Source organism: Rattus rattus, chromosome 11, assembly GCF_011064425.1.
Source record: "Rattus rattus isolate New Zealand chromosome 11, Rrattus_CSIRO_v1, whole genome shotgun sequence".
NCBI classification, from domain to species: Eukaryota; Metazoa; Chordata; class Mammalia; order Rodentia; family Muridae; genus Rattus; species Rattus rattus.
Genome location: NC_046164.1, coordinates 13,510,766 through 13,525,861, shown reverse-complemented (window position 1 = coordinate 13,525,861; position 15,096 = coordinate 13,510,766). Strand labels below are relative to the sequence as shown.

The 15,096-nt window shown below is 46.9% G+C and overlaps 1 protein-coding gene across 1 annotated transcript in view; it reads right to left on the bottom strand.

The window, feature by feature from the left end:
• Ptpn13 (protein tyrosine phosphatase non-receptor type 13) overlaps positions 1-6,767 on the bottom strand; it is a 174,322-nt gene extending 167,555 nt beyond the window's left edge. The window contains exon 1 of the mRNA XM_032916433.1: positions 6,449-6,767. The gene's annotated coding sequence lies outside the window, so the exon portion shown is untranslated. The remainder of the gene's footprint in view (positions 1-6,448) is intronic.
• Positions 6,768-15,096: the final 8,329 nt, after the last annotated feature.

The window sequence follows — 15,096 nt, the reverse complement described above, 5'->3', positions numbered from 1 at the left end:
TACCCAAAACAAACAGCATCAAATAAAATCACACCTCCTATACCGACCCAAACGGCACCAAACAGAAAGCACATATCCAAACACCTGAGCATACAAGGACAGTCTCGTTCAGATGTCATTTCTTCTTGCAATGAAAAGAGAGAAATGCAGAAAACTATGGCTGCACAGGACGCTGATAATAAGGATCACTTGAGGACTCAGCTTAAACAGTTGCACCACCCATCGAAGGCCCAATGAACATTGCATAACAGGGGACAGACAAAGCATGGGGAACCCTGAAGATAAGGAAAAGTTCCACACGAGGCAACCATGGCATGGCAGCTGCACCTACTGACAATGGACCCACGCAAAGTGCAGACACCGACAGTCAGCAGTGGGCGAGGACGGAGTAACGCAGCCCTAATGCTAACTGTGAACCTATCGGGCATGGCTCTGGAGGATGATGTCATCACGCAGCAAGGCGGGTCCAGGATGAGCCTATCACTGGATGAGAAGGAAGGGTTGGCGGAGAAAAAGTCAAGAAAGGAGAGAAGAGGAAGGAAGGGAGAAAATCAAGACGGAGATGACAGAGAGGATCCAGATCCAGGTGGACTAGGTCAGTTTTACCCTGTCTAGGAGGGCGGTTTATATCTTTTTTTTTTTTTTTTTGGTTCTTTTTTTTTTTGAGCTGGGGGACCAACCCAGGGCCTTATGCTTCCTAGGCAAGCGCTCTACCACTGAGCTAAATCCCAACCCGTTTATATCTTTATTAACTGGCAGTGAATTTATTGTGTGGATGTATCGTGGGTTAAGAACTTAATATGTAAATCTGACTGATAAATTACAAGTTTCTAGAACTTTGACTTTACTGGGCTCCCGGGGATGTGAGCTAAGTTCCTAGCAGGCAGAGAGACAGCCTGGAGAGAGCAGCTATACAAGGCCTGGGGCTAGCGTGGTGTGGTGGTGCCGAGCTTGAATGGCTGCGAACACGATGTGTGTTTCAGGCATGGAAACAGCCAAATCAAAGGGACGGTGTAAGAATCTTTTGCTGGCAGAGATCCATGCACAGTAGGAATACAAGGGTACCGGTAGCCGCCAATCCATTTTTTTTTTTTTTACTGCAACATGGTTCTCTAGAGTAACAGAACATACAGATGAGAAATATACACATATACACATACCTACATATACATACACACCACACACACACACACACACACACACACACACACACACTCTCTCTCTCACACGCACGTGCGCGAAGGATTTATTAGAATGTCTTACAGGCTGTGGTCCAGCTAATCCAACACTGGCATCTACCAACAAACGGTCTAAGAATCCAGAAGTTCCTCAGTCTATTAGGTTGAATGTCTCAGCTGGTCTTCAGTACACAACAGTCTAACGAAGTAGGCTCTAATGCTAGTGAAGGAAGGGACTTGACAGCAATCAGGCAGAGAGCAAACCCCTCCCCCCACGTTCTTGATATAGGTTGTCATCAGAACACGTGACCAGGCTGAAAGGTGGATCTTCTCGCCTCAAAGATCTGGATTAGAATAGGGTCTTCCCGCTTAAAATGATTTAACCAAGGGGGAAAAAAACATCCCTTAAAGGTGTGCCCAGCTCATTTGGGTTTTAGTTAGCTCCAGAGGTAGTCAAGTTAAAACGTGTGGGGAGCTGGGAAGGCGCAGTGGTAGCACGCGGGGCTCCAGTGGATAGATAAAAACCCGTGGTCACATGGACCGCCCTGCTTAAACTCTGAGAGATATAAAACAAAAAGTCACAAATACGGGAAAGAGATTTGTAAGGAAGAAGAGAGGTTGGCAGGTGTGGGAGGGAATCGTAACTGGAACGCATTACAGACAGCGAGCGGAATCAACGGAGAACAAGAAGTACTCATAAAGCAACAATTCCTGACCCCCTAAAAAGGGAACAATCTTGGAGGGCTAGGGAGGTGGCTCGGTGGTTACAGCACTTCTTGCTCTGGCATAAAGCCGGGTTCAGTTCTCAGCACTGACGTGGAAGCTCAAAGTGTCTGGGATCCCAGTTTCATGGCATCCAGGGTCTCCATGTGGACTCCACGGACCCGACATCAACATGGCACACATACATACATGCGGGCAAAACACTCACACACAAATAAAATTAAGGCTAAAATACAACACTTGAAGGCCGGGGTGGAGTCAGTGGCAGCACGCTCCCTAGCATGAACAAGCCCCCGGGTAACCCCCAGCAATGGAGAAGACAGTAACTGCACAGCTGAAACGATAGATCTGAGGAAGAATGACTCCCAGTGGATACATGTGCACGCAGGTGCTCTCATGAACAGACACACGTACACACAGAGAAGACTATGGCACTGAAATCCCGCTGCCTTCACGAGAATCAGAATCTATACTGGGTATAGAAACCAGGCCAGAGCACTGGTTCCCAAGGTATTGGTAAGGTGTAATCGGGTGCTTGAACTTTACCCCAAGGACTGTTTTATTTAATATGGGCAATGTCTGAGAATACAAAGTATTTAAATCTAAGTGACTCTAAGGTACAGCACAGCTGGGTGCCACTAAGCTAGAAAGAACATCAGAAGGGAAACATGGGTACTCGTGAGGTAGACACTGCTGGCCTTTTCACAACTCAGATTCAAGTAAAAACAAACAAACAAACAAACAAACAAACAAAAAACTCTGGTGCTAAACTCAATGACTTAAGAGTCTAGAACAGCAGTTCTCAACCTGTGGGTCTGGGGGTTCATATATACGATATCCTACCTATCAGGTATTTACATTACAATTCAGAACAGTAGCAAAATTACTTATGCAGTAACAATGAAACAATTTCACGGTCTGGAGTCACCACATCTGCCGTAAAGGGTCACGGCATTAGGAAGGTTGAGAACCACCGCTCTAGACATTCAGAGATGACCTGAGACATCGGTCACAAGCTTCTCAAGTTAAGAAGGCTATTTCATTCTGAAAAGGTTAACAAGGAGGCAAAGAGGCTAAACAAGACTACGTCAACTTGCACTTCCCCACATCTGCACATCTTCATCTCACCTTCAGACTAAGCTGACGGTTATTGACAGCTGACAGATGTAAACTTCAGGAGGTCTCTGGCATTTGGGTACCTCTGCCAGTCAGTCAGGCTATGGACTCTGCTCCAGCTGACTGGAAGCATTTCACACATTTCCATTGTGCAAACAAAACAATAGAAAAGCCCGTTTCTTTGGCTGAGCATTTAAACAAGTAACTGATCAGCTCCTGTTTGTTAGACATCAAACCTAGAGGGAAACACATTAAGTCTAAGGGCCACATCGACAAGATGTGGCTCATACAATCTGGCTGAGGAGTTTCTGAGTTTCTATTTTGTTTTGTTGGAACTTGTAAATAACTTAACAATTAGTTTCCTACTGCTTCACAAGATATCAATGATGGCCAAGCATTCAGGAATGAGGGTAGGTAGGGAGAAGAGAGTAGTTGCTCATGACTCCGGAATAGAAAGATCTGGAGCTGGGCCTGGTGACACACACCTTTAGTCCCAACACTCAGGAGACAGAGGCTGCCTAAAGCTGTCAATTCCAGGGTAGCCTGATCTACAAAACGGGTCTCAGAACAGGGGCTCTGCAGAGAACCTGTCTCAAACAAAGCAAAACAGGCAGAGGATCTTTAAGAAAGCACTCGCTCTCCCCCAGAGTCAATAATTATTTTAAGGCCTCCTCTCCCGATGCAGGATGCACACAGTTCTGTTATGGCACACAAAACTTTGTAACTTTAATTTAGGTCATTAAAAATCAGACAGCCACCTACTGATGAAAAGCTATCTTTTAAAAATATAGCTCCCGTGTGCAAGACCCACTTAAAGTTTTAAATGGAGAAAAACTTGCAGGAAAGGAAGAGGGCTGGGTGGGGAGAACCGAGAGCTGAGTTGCAAATATCCCACCTTCCCCCACCCCCCACCCCCCCACCCCGTACAGAGGAGCTTTCTACCCTAGGCTGCAGCGTTTTCTCCTCCTTTCCCAGGCTCCTGCCTTTTAAAGTGACAGGAACCCAAAGGAGTCATCCGGTCCCATCCGAAGCCTCATAACAATACTATTCTAAAGAGGCAGGACTTCCCAAGACGCATTCCAAAGAGCAAACATTCTGACTAGCCTACGGTAGTGTCTCATTTCCATTTTAAATATGATTATCGTTTGATTACTGCTATAAAAGCGATTTGCATCTTATTTCTTTTAAGCGGCAGAAAGAAAGGGGGAAGAAAAAAGAGGAAAAAGAACAAGTTTCCTCAGATACTCCCTTTCTACAGTAGATCTGGGACTAGGCAAGAAGATAAGATATAAAAGCAGCCAGCCATTGAAGTTTCGAACAGTGCTAGCCCGCCCAGCTCTTAATCTGTTGGAGGTGAGCTGTGGCTAGGCTCATTTCTCTTAAGTAAAAGATAAGGAAGATAAAGGCCTAGGGGCAGGTATGCAGCTGTGTCGAGCACCCACCTAGCCTGAGCAACCCTCAGTCCTTTCCCTCCCCCACGTGAATACCACGTGAATACCCCCAAACGAATGGCTGGCCAATTCTCCTGGTGAAATCCTGCATTTAAGAGGCATCTCTAAAAACAAACAAAGAGAAGATAAAACGAGTTTTACAACTTTGGACACCCTGTTGTGTTATTCAAATCTGCCCTTCATACTGACCCTGGTGTGTGTGTGTGTGTGGTGTGTAGGGTGTGTGGGGTATGTGTGTGTGGTGTGGGGGGGTGTGTGTGTGGTGTGGGGGTATGTGTGTGTATGTGTGGGGTGTGTGTATGTGTGGGGTGTGTGTTTGTGGGGGGGTGTGTGGGGGTGTGTGTGTGTGTGTGGGGGGGGGGGGGGAGGGGGTGTGGGGTTTGTGTGTGTGTGTGTTTTTTGTGTGGGTGTGTGTGAGGTGTGTGTGTATCTGGGATGTGTGTATAGTGTGTGTGTGTGGTGTGGGGGGGTGTGTGGTGCGTGTGAGGGGGGTGTAGGTGTGGGGGGTATGTGTGTGTATGTGTAGTATGGGGTGTATGTGTGGGGTGTGTGTGTTTATAAGCAACTCCTGTTTATTTTTGGATGTTGATAATCATCTTCAAAAGGTAGCAGAGGAGGGCTTGGATACTACAAGGAAAATGTTGGGATGAGGTAAATTCAAAGATAAATCTATGTAATGGTAAAAAGGAGCCACAGTTCTCTAATGTTGAAAGTGAAACACACCATAAAATGTACCCTTCTTAATGAAGCCTTAATGGTTTCTACCTTTAAACCCTAATAGGCATCTCCCTTCTCCCCATGGGTTACTCCCAGAAAACCTGGAGAACAACAAATTTAGAACATGATGTTCCAAAAACACGGTAAGGCACACGTGGGACTGGATGATATGATACTTATCTGTCAGTTTATGGATTTATTGAGTCACTATCTTTATGAACTTAGTTTTAAAAAAAATGCAAGTGAAAAAATAATTTGTACCTCGACACCACTACATGCAGCCAATGAGAATGAAGCAGGTTTTCACTCCGACCCTGCCAACCCGGTTCAAGAATTTAGGAAAATACCAACGCCTGGTTCATAATACAGGTACTTTTTTTTCCCTTCCCATACTTTAATAAAGGTCTCTAGATAGACCTTTTTAAATCTTCCTAATTAGTTAGACTGCGTCCTTCAGCCCACAGATCAGGTGTCCCACATTCTGTGTAGGTCTCGCCTTGAAAACAAACCCGATTGCCCCATTTTCGGAGAGGTAAACTCAGCTCCAGGCAGCTACCTATGAAGTCACCGCGTTTGTTATTTCAAAGATGCAATTAAGCGAAAATGACAGAAGGTTGTGGAAAAGATTAGGTCGCAAGTATGGGGAGGTGTCGATCTTACACACAGGTAAGGCCAAAGAGACCTGCACTACTGCTGTAACTCGCTCCTGTGTCCCCATCCTCGCTTCTCCAACACACAAACAGAAGGAAATTAAATTTCCAAAGTTCCTTGACTTCGGCTTAACTTTTAACTTTGCAGCTCTCCGTGCTCACGTTATCGAGCAGAGTGGAGAAAGGAAGCCTGGCCAGCAGCAAAGAGGAGCAAACTAGTAAAAAAAAAAAAAAAAAAAAAAAAAAAAAAAAGGCCTGTCCCTGTCCCTACCCCCTTCTCCGAGCCCTTACACAGACACATTCTTCTGGGCGGCTTCTAACCACACCATGTCCACAATCATTTACAGAAATTAGAAACAGACTCCGGGAGCCCTTCCCACCGCGCGCTCCGCGTAGGGCTGTCCGCACCAGCTCCACCGGGCAGTGTCTCTCGCTGTGACCCACACCCCGTCGCTCCCAGTCGGGGGTCTCAGCCAGGGTGAGACTGCGTGCAGCTCGTGCTCCCCACCCTCGGCGCACCAGAGACGCCACCACCCAAAGCGAGGGGAGCCGAGGAGACGTCCCGGAGGCCGGCACATCCCACCACCCGGGCCCGGCCACGCGTGCTTCTTACCGGCTCGTGGGGAGCCCCGGTACGGCGACCGGAGCGCAGCGCGCGGGCGCCGAGAGCCGCCGCTTCTTCTTCCCCGAGCTGCTTCGGGCGTGCGCGGAGAGGGTCGGCGGCGACCGAAGTAGCATCGCCGGGCGGCGACCCCCGCCGAGCTCCGGCCCGCCCGCCGCGACTCCGCAGCGTCTCAACGATGGCCGCCGGCGCGCGGTGCTGTCCAGGCGGCTGAGGCGGACCGGAGAGCCGGGGAGCGCTGCTCGGCAGCGGCGCGGAGACCTCCGAGAACTGTGACCATGGTGTGTCACCCTCGCCGCGGCGCGCCCGGCCGAGCTCCTCGCGGCGCGCAGCTCCTCCTCGGCCCGACGCGCCGACCCCGCCTCCTGCCCTGTCACTCAACCCCGCCCGCGCGCGGACAGGACCGCGGGTCCGGGACCCTGCTCTTCTGCACTCCCCATTGGTCCGCCTGGAGCCCCGCCCCGCCCCCTCCCTAGGGACGGAGTCTCTGGGGAGACCTGCGCCCTAGTTGCCTTGACAACCGGTGCCTTGGGCCCGGGCTCCTCACTCTTCTTTTGGCTTAGCACCGCGCTCGGGTCCATGGCGCCTGGGCAGGGTTCTGCTGTGTGCACTCTCCACTGCACCCGCTTGAAGATAAAGCCTCTAGGGCTCCCCCAACTTCAGACCCAGAACTTTCCGAGGCGCGCCGGGAGAGTGACAGACCAGAGTCTGCAGGCCCCTCCCCCTCCTCGCAGCCTGGCTTCCAGATTCTCTCCCGGCGACCCGGGCTTTGAAAGAAGGTGGAGACAGGGAGCGTCGCCCTGCCAGCTACCCCAGCTACGGAGCTACGGAGAAATGGTGTGGGCAGGGAAACGGCCCCGCGAGGTTCCCACAGCTGTGAAGAGACTTTCAAAGGTGTGCTGCGACAGCACAGCCTCAAAGGTCCCCCGGAAACCTCTAATACTCGTGATTTCGTGGAAGACAAGATTTTTGTCCTGTTTATTTCGTGAAATTGGCAACCCCAGCGTTTAAATTTTTACGGTAAAAGCACATAATTAATGAACCACTTTTCTGGACACACCACGGATTGGCGAAGGTGTATCCTCATAGCGATTTCTTTCCTGCAAGCTAAAACATCTTAACTCCAATTATCTGCAAGAAAGCCTTTGCAGAATTCAAAGCAGAATAGCATTTTGTGATCTGAGTTTTAAAGAGTTTTTTGTTGTTGTTCTCTTAGGCACTATACACTCGGTAACGCACACAGGGTTAAATTTGTCTGAGATCCTAAATGGGTCTTTATTTACTTTAAGGATCTCCTCAGAATGGAGAGGAGGCTCATCTGGCTTCTCCAGGCCAGCTGCAATCCCAGGTTCCCCAGCCCCTGAGGCTTTGGTACAGGTGTGATGAATGAGGGAATTAATTAACGATTTACCTTTGGCTACTATTTGAGTTTTCATTATCTCATTTACTAAATGAATAGCTGTGATGGATGTCTTCAAATATGCCTTGCAAGTATGCACTGAATGGCATCCCTCTAACTTCCTGGAAGATGAGAGCAGACATCCAAGTCCCTGTCCTCAAGGAGACAGAAAGAAAGAGACGAGAGATGAGAGAGAAAGCTAGCATTCTAGGAAGATTCTGAAAACTAGGGCCAAAAGGCTTAGCCAGTTTTCATACAACAGTAAAGGAATACTAATGGAAGGGAACTTAATCTGGACTTGAAAGGCTAAGTACCTGGATGAATGGAGCAAAGTTGAGGGAAAGCAGCTGAGGGGAACCACCTCATAAACCAGAGAGCAGCAGGAGGAATGGAGCGGGTCAGAAAACAGCAGTGAGCAGGGCCAGCCTGTGGGAGTGGAGACAGCGAATACTTGGAGCCCTTCCCCCAGTTTTGAATGTTCCGGTTCATTTATCAGGGAGGTAAGATAGGGAGAGGCCTGTTTGGAGGAACAAAAACAGAGAACATTTGCCTGCTTGCCACTGAAAGAAAATTGATACATTTATTGGAAAAAAAGGAACCATCTGTAAAGCTTGAGACCGGTTTGCGATCTGTCAGAAAGAAGGTAGAACGATACAGGGAGAACAGTGGCTGCAAACTTCCTCAAAAAAAAAAAACAGACAAGCTCTACAGTTGGGAGTTTCTTTTTCCTTTTGCACGAAGCCACTTCACGTGGCTGCCCTCAGGCTTCTTTCTACATTAATCCCCTGTTTGGGAGAAGCCGAAAAGCTTGCTTAAAAATAAAACCAGAAACACAAAAGAGAAACCTACAAGCTAATCTCTGTTTGAACATATTGTACTTTGTATTTTTTAAACAAAGAAATGAAATATTAACAAATGGGACCTAGAACCATCTTACAAGTGACATGACAAATTTAAGAGGAATTATTTCAGGTATATAGAAAGAGTCCAGTAATAGAAAAAAAAAATTATATGGTTGACTATGTGCTTAGGTCAAAGGAAAATAAATAATATACTTCAGGTGGGGCTGATAATTTTTGTAATATACAGCATCACTCTTAATAAAAGTTTTACTTTGGAAAAAATAATTTTGAAATGGCTGTTCAACCACAAAGCCAGCAATGTGCATTGTAATGAAACACTGTATTTATTTCCACCACAGACAGGAACAAGGCAAGAACGCTCCCACCTGACAAGCAACAGTGAGACTGATAGCCAGTGCCCTTAGATAGGAAATGTGACTGAGAAATTGAATAGACTAGTGCAAGTTAGTCAGAATTTCTCTTATGTGGTTTCAGGCTAAGTGCTTACAAGTGCTATTTCACCTCCTGTTACCAAAAAATGTCTCTCATGTTTTCTTCTAAAATTTCTGTGGACTTTTTTTTAATCAGACTTTATTCTTTTTCATTCAAAACTTTTTATTTATTATTGTTTGTTGGTATCAGGAACTGGTGTGGTTTGTCCGGACCCGAGTCGCGATTTCCATCCCAACATTGTGCATGTGTGCACATACATGTGGAAGTCAAAGGAAAGCTCTGTGGGAGTAGTTCTCTGTGTCCATCATTACTCGTACTTAAAACGTAGTGTGAGGGTCTGCTGCAGGGGCGGTCTTCCCATTCCACCTGGACTATTCTTTTTTTTTTTTTTTTTTTTTTGGTTCTTTTTTTTTTTTTTTTTTTTTGAGCTGGGGACTGAACCCCGGGCCTTGCGCTTTCTGGGGAACCGCTCTCCCACTGAGCTAAATCCCCAACCCCCCCACCTGGACTATTCTGAACTTGGTGTGTCCCAAACATGTTCTCTGGGGGATAAACAACCCAAGGCCCACATGACATTTGGCACCCAATTAAATTTTGTTTCCGAGGAAATCATCTCCATGTTCCAACCAACCCACAAAGGCGGTCTCCATCTCTCTAAAATGTTAGGATTGAGTGATTTAACTATCAGTTACTTTCACTTTCACATGCCCTCCTCCCCCCCCTTTTTTTTTTTTTTTTTGTTTTTTTGTTTTTTTGTTTTACCTTAAAGGCTGAAATGAATTCTGAGTTCATCCTCATCTGTTTTCCCAGCTGGTTTCGGTGTGAAACATTCCTATTCTGGCTCCAACTAGCTCTGTTCGTGTTTTTTTTTTTTTCCCTGTTCAGCCCAGAAACATATTGTTCCTTCTTGCTAAACAGACAACTGTGATGGGAAGCCAGCCCAGGTGAGCAGCAGAAGCAAGATAAGCAATCCACCCAGACATGAGCAGGTAACTGGAGTACCAGAGCTCGAGAGACTTTGTGAAATGCAGGTACTCACACTTCCAAGGGAATGAAGAATTACCTGAGGGGGTGGGGTGGTAACGGAAATCAGATAGGACTACAAGTACCCTCGGGGCCACTGAACACACAGGTTATTTTCTTCTGGGGAGTAGCTGAACTCTCTTTAAAATACAAGAATCCCCCTAGGATGCAAGAATTACATGACAGAAAGGCACAGATAAATCTACATGCCGAGAGGCAGCCTTGTCAGCTCAGAGGTGAAAAGAACACAGCCCTGTACTGAGAAGGCCTGTACAGATCCTGGCCAGACACCTGCCTTCTTGGACCCTCCTTTTCCTACTAGAAAGGGAAGGAAATAAATCAACCCGTGGAGATTGGAAACATACCACAGGATCAAATGGAGACACTCCTCCGTCTGAGAATTGTTTGTAATTGTAATTGTTGTAAACTGTAAGGAGGGGTTTAAACCATCAGACAACAGCGGGAGCCCGAAGGTTTGGGAATAAATGCTTTACGGGAGATGCTTTTTTGGAAGTAAGTTTCGGTCCTAAAGAAAAACGTTGGAAGAAAATGCCTAGTAGGTCCTAGGACTGATGGGCCCTGTGAAAGAAAAATTTAATTGTGGCACACCTCAAATTCAACCGTCCCTTTACCCGCAAGCTGCTTTTGGATACTTAATTCTTCTGCTTGTCCCTCACTTGCCACTCGATCAGGGATTGCTCACCTTCGGTTAGTGCTGGCCATATGTTTGGCTAATGTGGCCCCTCTGTTTCCACTTGGCCTGCCAGTGCTGAGGCCTGTACCTGCTCCCCAACATTTTCCTCACCCACACTCCTTGGGGGGCGGGGGGGAGGGGATTCTCACTGCAAGCTGCTAATGAGTTCAACTGTAAAGGTGTTATCTTTAGGTCATGGTTAAAATTCGCTTTAGCTTCTTCTAGCTTTCTCTCCGTACATTCGTGTGGATGGCATTATCAGATTAGGTCGTTGTCACTTTAAACCCTGAGGGAGAGAGATACTGGAGCAGTAAATTTTAATTAGTGCAGAGGCAGGTGGGGAAGTCAGTTTCAGGGATGAGAAGCTGGGAGACAGGAATTTGGTGTGTTGGGGGAGAGGCCCGTGGTATGCTGGTGGCCCTCGGGGCTAATGATACCATGGGAAGGGATCAAGGAGGTGTGTGTAGTTCTATAGGTGGGGCACTGAAGTCAAACTGCCTGATTCACAATTTTTCCTGGGGTTGGTCCGTCCTGACTCATTCTACAACTCGTCCTGGCAGGTTATGCAACCGCCTTCAGTTTGGTTGGAGGAAGCACTGGCAAAGGAACACAGCCCTTCTACTTTTGTTTTAAACCCAGCCAGGCTAGACCATACACAAAGCCACCTAATGTGAATATTCTGTCATCGCCATGGACCCGTACAGAAAAGCCTTATGGGTCGTGGCTACTGATCTCGGATGCAGGTGTCCTCCCGAGTGGAGACAGAGACACAGGGAAGCTCTCTGGTTTCCAATCTATTTTAAAACAGACACGGTGAGGGGAGCAAGGCCCGGCAGAAAGCTGATCATTAAAGGCTTTGCTGGGTGGGGTTTAATAAACCAAGGCGTCGGTTTCTTAGGGAAAAAATGAAGCTGATTGTCTTGGTTTTTCTATTTCCCCCATAAATAATGTCTAGTGGAAAACTCAGAATGAAACTTGTCTCATATAGAGACTGATTAACATTTCAGGGCCAACCTGGGCTTATGATATTCACATACGTGGAGAAAATTAATGTTCGTTGTGTGACAAAACTTTTCCTGGGGAGACGGAACACACATCTACTCACATAGGAAGCCAAGACAGACCAACCTCCAACCCTTTGCTAACAATCAACGCTCAACTTGGTGAACTATGTGGGCTTTCGGTGGGGGAGAGGGCCGATTACTTACAGGAATATGGGTGAGGGGTTACTTACATTAGCAGAAATGACTTGGGACAGCTGAATCACCAAGGGCCACCCAGCATGGGTGACAGCTCACAAAGTTAGGAAACCTGGAGCAAACTGCACACAGCCTGCAGGCAGTTCAACAGGTTGGAGAGTGTCCTGTCCAAGTAACTCAGGTCTGACTGAGCTTCCCCCAGGCAGGCAGTAGCTGACCACTTACGGGTCAGGTCTCTTTGCACCTTGGCTTCTCTCAAACTAAGTCTTAGCTTTCAGTGCTAACTCTGGCAAGGAGGGCGGCGTGGATCCCATCAGTGGCAGGGTCTTCGGGAGCTATTTTGAGTTAAGTCTGTTCAAGGAGGTTTCCTGTAGGTTGGAATGTTTCAACCTGGAGGAAACTCTTACACAACAATTGTTTATTTGAAACAAAGTAAGTGAGAGCTGAAATTGCTACCACAGCTGGTTCTTCAGGTAAAAACAAACAAATGGAGAGAACGCTAAAATTAATCAATGCCCAGCTTAACGATTTTTATTTTTGTTAATAACCCATCGTAACATTCATTAGCCAACCTTCTGGTTCTAACCCAGGCCGTGTGGCCATGGCCCTGTGCTGAAAAGGCTGTCTTTCTTTCTAGAATGCAGAATCTACTGTGTTCTGTTTTGGTTTTACTAAAGGGAATGGATAACCTTCCGGAGCACAAGAGACTTAGCATGCTTCTAACCCTGAGGAATGCATCCCGCTTTTCTTGCCCTTGCTAATGGATGGAGGGACCCTTTCCACAGTGGTCCGCTTCTTGCAAGAAAATAATATGCAGGACATATTTTTTTTTACCACTTTAATCATTTATAATAAATGTTATCTTTCCCACCAACATTCACTTAAGTACATACTAATCAAATTACCTGTTTACATTAGCAAGAAAAACTTGTTTTGACTATGGGGAATGGGGGTGGAGGTGGGAGATGGGGGGTGGCAAAGGGAATAAATAGCAAGAGGGATCTATGGAAAGCGATTGTTTTATAGAAAGTACGCATACACATTTAAATGGAGCTAATCTACTTAGGGAGTAGCTACAGGCCATCCAATAAGAAGCTCAGTGCCAGGTGTGTGACACAGCTCCTTGAGTCGCTGGTTAGTTAGTTAGTTAGTTAGTTGTTAGTTCCTGGGACCTCTCCAAAAATCAGTGCAGACTGCTCCAGTTGCTCTGGGTGACCACAACCTGCTGGTGAGATCCGACTGCCGAAGACACAGGTTGGTGACAGAATTTGGAAAAAAGAAGCTGGTAGTGACCTGGAGGCATCCGCCCTGACCACTTTTATGATGGTGACCATGCACACGCACACTTCTGCCAGAGAAGAGTCATTGACAGCCTCCTGTGGCCGTGGACCTTGCCAGCTATAGCAACCGTCCTGGCAAGATAGGACCACGGATACTGCATGAATGTTACAGGGGCAACCGGTAGCTTTTTATCGGCCTGATCCGCAGAAGGAAACTCATGCCTGGCTCTGTAAATCTGGCCAAGAGCCCACGACCAGGTACCTCATAGTTTCCACATGAAAACTACTGCTATCATTTTGCAAAAATGGACATAATATCAAACTGCTTTCTAAATACATATAAATTAGGGCAACTCTCGGGCCTCGTCAGAAGAGTTTCACTGTGCAATGGACGGTGGTTATCGCAGAGACTCATAACTGGTCAGAGAACAAAGTGTCTATAGTGCTCGGCTATAAAAGGCACATCCACATTAGACCCCTCCCATAAGGCTCAGGAAACACCTGGGTGGGAAGATTGTAAGAGCAAGAAACTGAGGAAGACTGAGATGAAACCATGCCGTCTAGACATAACAGACAGGACCATTGTACTTCTGAGCTCACGACAGCTGTGGTTACCTGCACAGATCAAGCCAGGCCGCATTCCATCACAGACTGGGGAGGAGTGGAAAAGTCAGTTTTCTTTAGGAAGGTAGTTCCCGTGGACGGCCCCACCCGAGGTGTACATGGGAACCACTAACTGGATTCAGAGGGTTATTAAAAAAAGGGGGGGGGATAAAATTAGGAGAAGTTGGGAGGGGTTGGTCAGTATGACCAAACAAGAAATTTAAAATGTTGTATTAGAAAAGAATACGGGTGCAGGAGAGATGGCTCAAGAACGCTTGCTTCTCTTGACGAAGACATGGGTTCGTGGGTTCAGTTCCCTGCACCTACATGGTAGCTTACAATGTTCTGTAACTGCAGTCCCAGGGGATCTCCAATCCTCTTTTGGCTTCCACAGGTACTAGGCACAAGCAGGCAAAAGCGCTTAGACATATGACATAAAATCAAAAACAAGGGCTGGAGGGATGGCTCAGCAGTTAAGAGCACTGGCTGCTCTTCCAGAGGTCCTGAGTTCAAATCCCAGCAAGCACATGGTGGCTCACAACCATCTATAATGGGGTCCGATGCCCTCTTCTAGTATGTCTGAAGACAGCAACAGTAAAGTCACACACATGAAATAAGTAAATAAATCTTTTTGAAAATCAAAAACAAATCTTTTTCTTCTAGATTTGTTTATTTTACGTTCATGAGTACACTGTAGCTGTCTTCAGAGACACCAGAAGAGGATCCCATTACAGATCATTGTGAGCCACCATGTGGTTGCTGGAAATTGAACTTAGGATCTCTGGACAAGCACTGACTGCTCTTAACCTCCGAGCCATCTCCCCAGCCCCCAACACTACATCTTCAAAGAAAAACAGAGTAAGAGAGATTACGGCCAGTGAGATGCTTCACCAGACGAAGGAACTGAACCTGACGAGTTGTCTTCTGAATTTGACAGAGGACCCAAACCACTGACCAAAAGAACCGACTCCTGGAAACTGTCTGTAACCCACGCACATACAAAAACACACATAAACACGCATGCACACACACATGCACACGCGCACACACACGCACATACACACACACGCACACACACATAAACACACACACACGCACACACAAACACACACACATACACACGCACACACACGCACACGCATAAAC